This window comes from Semicossyphus pulcher, unplaced genomic scaffold (assembly GCF_022749685.1).
Source record: "Semicossyphus pulcher isolate SPU_LCO1_2020_fin unplaced genomic scaffold, fSemPul1.0.p SCAF_25, whole genome shotgun sequence".
Lineage (NCBI taxonomy): Eukaryota > Metazoa > Chordata > Actinopteri > Labriformes > Labridae > Semicossyphus > Semicossyphus pulcher.
In genome coordinates this window covers 6,344,701-6,350,287 of record NW_027211699.1, presented here as the reverse complement: position 1 = coordinate 6,350,287, position 5,587 = coordinate 6,344,701, and positions in this window count along the sequence as shown.

Sequence of the window (5,587 nt, the reverse complement as noted above, 5' to 3'; positions counted from 1 at the left end):
TTTTCGGGCAGGCTCAAGCACGTACTGACGTCATGTCCTTAACGGGTATAACCTTACGTGCTCGCGTCCGGGAAGCGTGGGCGTTCCCGTGAGAACCAGTCTCGTCCCCTGAAGCCAGTTTTGCTTTTAGGTACTGTATCATACGTTACTAAGAACAAAAATTCCCAATTATTTTTGTTGATTATGTTGAGTAGTTAAGATAGCTATTTTTAATGAATTACAAAAAAAAAACCAAATACAATTTAAACATATTTTAGGTAATGAATGAATAGCCTAAAAGATAAATGTAAACAAATGTAATTTGTGACTTTTACATGTACATATTCACTGACATATTACACAGATTTTTAAATAGTTAATTATTAAAAAACTGTAGATTCTAGCTGTTTACTCAAGTATAGAACACTTTTCTGTTTTACTTCATCCCAATAACTGAAATCTCACAGCTCCTGGATATTAAGTACCATAAAACAGTTCTACTAAAGACCCTACTTTGTCTGTCTCAGTTCAAGCTCCTCCAACAAGAAGAAACCCATAGTATTCACATGAGAAGAGAGAATTGTATGATGTTTCAGTATGCAAGCATGTTACAGATATATGCAGCTTTTCATTCGATTATGGTTATTATCTCCTCCCACATGCTCTCCAACAACAAAACATCACTGTATACATTAACCCTCCCACACTTGTGCTTTCCATTTCTTATCTACATTCTGAGTTTTCCATTCGTTAATTGCTCAATAATAATACGTCAATAATATCAACAGTAGTTTAAGTATTAATGGTCTCATTATTTGATTTAGCAAGCACTTGGAGTATTCAGGTTTGTAACGCCATCAAGACCAGTATTGAACCAGGAAGTACTGAACTCACACGTTGAAATTAATAATAATATCTGCTGTTGTTTTGCCGAAGACCTCTTTGGAAGACTGCTTTTAATTGTACCCAAAGGACTTTTATTGTTTTTGTTTTTTTAAGTCTTTCCTCCTAAAGTTCATTGGAATATTGACTTCCTGATTTTGAAGACAGGTTGTAAATGCAGAACTTCTTTGAAACTCCATGACTCAGAAGAGAAATTGCAACTGTGGATGACAGGAAAAGTGGCTGACCACATCTCTGAGGGTTGTTAACATTACTAACCTTTAAACTGGTTCCTGATTTAGCCAAACAACATTTTAATAAAACAAAAAGCACTGAAACACTGCAGCCAAGCAAACGGCTCTGTGAGGCTGAACTTTGGCACAGTGATGTTTTGTGCTCAATGCTAATATCAGCATGCTAAAATGCACACAATGACAATGCTTTATGTTTATGTTAACAGGAATAGTGCTAATAGTGCATCTTTGTTTAGTGTGTTAGCATGCTAATATTTGTTAAGTAGCACAAAGCAATGCTAAGGCAGACAAGAATGTCATCAGTGTTGCAGGTATTTAGTCATAAACTAAGTATTTGACTGATTATGGCACAAGATGAGAAGCGAGGACCATGCATTTCTTTATCGAAAATAATATGATACGCTTTTGTCAAGAATGTTCTTTAGTATGCAGTCGGCAGCAGGGTTAATGGTTGGAGGGATTTAGCTCTTAGCAGCACGGCTGCTGTATTAGCTGGTAGAACAATGGACCCTGTCAGCAGCCTGTTTACAGGACTTCTGTAAATCCACATAAGCAGGGGAAATAAACGGCTTGCTGAAGTCCACACACTTCCAGAGGCCAGGCTCCTACACACACACACTTTGACTCACAACCTTTTTTCTGTCCGTTTGTAGGTCAGAATCACACAGACACGTCCTTTCTGATGCTCTCACACACGTACACACAGTTAGGCTCATGACGGAATAAAATTTGTATCAAAAGTTAGATTCTTTTTGTTTTAGCCTTTTTCTTCTACACCAGCACCACATCTGTCATCTGTCTGACTCCCATTTGTGTTTACATATATCATGTATGTGTCAACTGCCCACAGGTGGCCAGCAACACACACACAAATTAGTTTATCCCCCCCAAACAGTCATGTACAGCTGTTAGTCTGATTATGTGAATATGTGTGTTAGCTATTCAAAGTGCTGCTGGAACCCCCGAGACTAACTGAGTGTGTTCACAACTACTAAGGTAATTAAAATCATAAATACAAGCTTAGTTATACCTCTGGGGACTCACACACATACACTGCACACCACAGTTAGGAAATCTCATACACCCTTTTCAAATAGCGGCCATTTTCGTCTGACGTCACCATCAGGGTGGGAAGCTCAAATGTTGTCACAGTGACCACCTGCTGTATTCGAGGTTTGAAAATCATGTAAATGTAGAAAATCTGACAAATCCTTATCATTCACTGCTTCTTGATTTCTCATCAACTGAAAAAACTGATCCAGAGGGACATCAGGCCATATTTCAAGTTAAAACAACATATAGATAACTCATTAGCTACTGTAAGACTAGCTAACGTTAGCATTCAACCACTTTTTGATTAACAACGGTAATGTTAGCTAGGAATGGTGGTTAAATGCTAACGTTAGCGGTTATGACTAAGCTGTCAGCACCCAATGAGTCTTCAGATTTATTGTTTTAGCTGAAATATGGCGCTTATTTTCCAAATTCTCCCTCTCTGATGTCTTTTCAGTTGCTAATCAAGAAACAGTAAAATTATAACCATGCTACAGTTAGGCATCAGCTAAAGTTAGCATTCAACCACTTCCTTGCTTACAATACATTTTGATGATCCTACATTATACAGTAGGAAAGAGCATATATTCCTAGCTAACGGTTGCCTAATGCTAGCAAGATAATGTTAGTGTTACCTATAGGAAGTGGTTGAATGCTAATATTAGCTGTAATGACTTAGCTGTCAGTACCTAATCAGTCATTACATTCGTTGTTTTAGCCTCTTTTCCGGATGTTTTAGCTGTTGTTGATTTATCAAGAAATAGTAAAATTATAACCATGATACTGTTAGGCATCAGCTAACGTTTGCATTCAACACTCACTAGCTAACAATACAATTTGTTACACTGTATGATTGGAAAAATGTAAATTCCTTGCTAACGATAATGCTAGCTATCTAACTGTAATGCTACCTAGCTTTCAGTACTAAATGAATCATCACATTTATTGTTTTAGCTTAAAATATGGCGCTAATTTTCAAGATTCTTCCTGTCTACTGTCTTTTCAGTTGATGATCAATGGATAGGTGGAGACATGTAAATGATTTCTTGCGTTTAAACGAGTTACAAAACGTGGAATAAAACAGCACAAACATGATAAGAATTGTAGCTTCCTTACTTCTGTGACGTCAGAGCAAAATGGCCGCAGTGTGAACATGGTGAATTGGAGGGCTACATTAACATTAAGTAGAGGAATGTTGTGGCTGTACTCTGCATTAGATCAATACAGTGATGCTAAAAAGTGCATAGTTTGTGTTAAAGTTTCACAAATAGAGAGAGTTTTTCTTCTCATCTTAGAGAGATTAGGCCAAGAGCCAAACTCAGTTCTGCCTCAGTACTATGTTGATGTGTCCGATCAATATGGGACTGCTTCAAGAGAAAATACCCAGTTGTATATAGAAGGAGGAAGAGTCAACATGGAGTAATGACTTCTGATCATTTGATGACAGAGAAGGCCTTGGCTCACACACCCATATTCCTCTTATGTGTAGCTACGCCGCCTGCTTCGGCGAGCATCTGAGCGTAATAATTGTTCCTGTTTAACCTGTTGATCAATGTCATTCTCTCTGCTATTATTAACATATTAATTTCTGAATTCTCTGCATTCTCTCTGCAGCAGCAATTTGGTGTATTAGCTGTCATGCTATTGGCATGCGTTTGTGTGCATGTTCTTGGCAAGGCCAGGTGCCTATAAAGGGGAGTGCAGGGAAGATTGAGACCTTCGAGTGGATTTCTTTCATTAATTTGTACAAATGCACATAGAAAAAATATCAAATCTCATCTTACATGCTTTATTTAATGAAATAAATGTATTAATTTGTGAAATAAGCCTGCTGTTAAAGAAATAGAACTTGCATCCAAAATGGTTCGCCTCGCTGTGTCTGTGGTGTCTGAGTTCATACAGTAGTTTGTCTGTGTGAGCTGTTATTCATGCTGCACTTTGATTTTAAATCAGTAAGAAAGACGGATACTTCTGTGCATGTCCCACGAGATATCATACATTCATTTTCCTGTTGATGGTGCTGTTGCTCCTCTTTGTGTGACTCTGTTGTGCAGCGCTCATGCTCTCTTTTCTGTCCTCTCTCTGTCCGCTCCGTGCGTGTGTGTCCACAGGAGGCCTTTGATGTCCTGGGCTTCACTGCAGAGGAGAAGATGAGCGTGTACAAGCTGATTGGAGGCGTAATGAAGTTAGGCAACATGAAGTTCATACAGAAAGCCAGAGAGGAACAGGCTGATGTGGATGCAACTGCGGGTGTAAAAAGTCTTTTTTGAGCTCTATACATAGTTTTTCTTTTTTATCAGTCCCTATCTCTTTGTGCATGCTGTTCTGACCCATTTTTAAGCATGTGTTATATAAAAAAAACCTTTCAAAATCCATCATTAATTCCCTGTGCCTTCTCTTCTTCCCTTCCTAAAGTGCATGACAAAGTCGCCCACCTCATGGCCAGTAACTCTGGGGAGCTGCAGAAGGGCGTAACATGCCCCAGTGACAAGGTCCGGGACTAGTGACCAAAGGTATTACAGAGACTTTAGATGTTCAGAAGTTCTTATAAAAAGGATTTGTAACAAGGATAGACAATGCATTCATCCACCTGTGCTCTGGCAAAGGCTACGACTACATGTTTAAGTGGACGGTGACTTGCATCAAGAAGATCCTCGACACAAGATGCAGCACCAGTGCTTCATAGGAGTTCCTGTTCTTGAGATCTTTGAGGTGAGACTTATATCGATTCATGATGATTTGTGAGTGTTTACAACTTTTTGTGCTGTCCCCAAGTGGCTAAGAAAGTAATTATAGTAGGTAAAAGATAAGATATACACCGATCAGCCATAACATTATGACCACCTGCCTAATATTGTGTAGGTCCCCTTTTCGGCAACAAAACAGCCCTGACCCGTCGAGGCATGGACTCCACTGGACCTCTGAAGGTGTCCTGAGGTATCTGGCACCAAGACGTTAGCAGCAGATCCTTTAAGTCCCCAGATCACAACCCAGTCGAGCATCTGTGGGATGTGCTGGACAAACATGTCCACATCTCCATGGATCAGACTTGTTTGTCCAGCACATCCCACAGATCCTCGACTGGGTTGTGATCTGGGGATTTTGGAGGCCAAGTCATCAACTTTAACTTGTTGTGTTCCTCAAACCCTTCCTGCATCATGTCTGCAGTGTGGCAGGGCGCATCATCCTGCTGAAAGAGGCCACTGCCATCAGGGAATACTGTTTCCATGAAGGGGTGTACTTGGTCTGCAACTGTGTAGGTAGGTGATACGTGTGAATGTAACATCCACATGAACGGCAGGACCCAAGGTTTCCCAGCAGAACACTTCCCATAGTGCATCCTGGTGCCATGTCCCCCCCAGGGAAGCGACGCTCACGCACCCGGCCATCCACATGATGTCAATGATGATTTGGCCTCA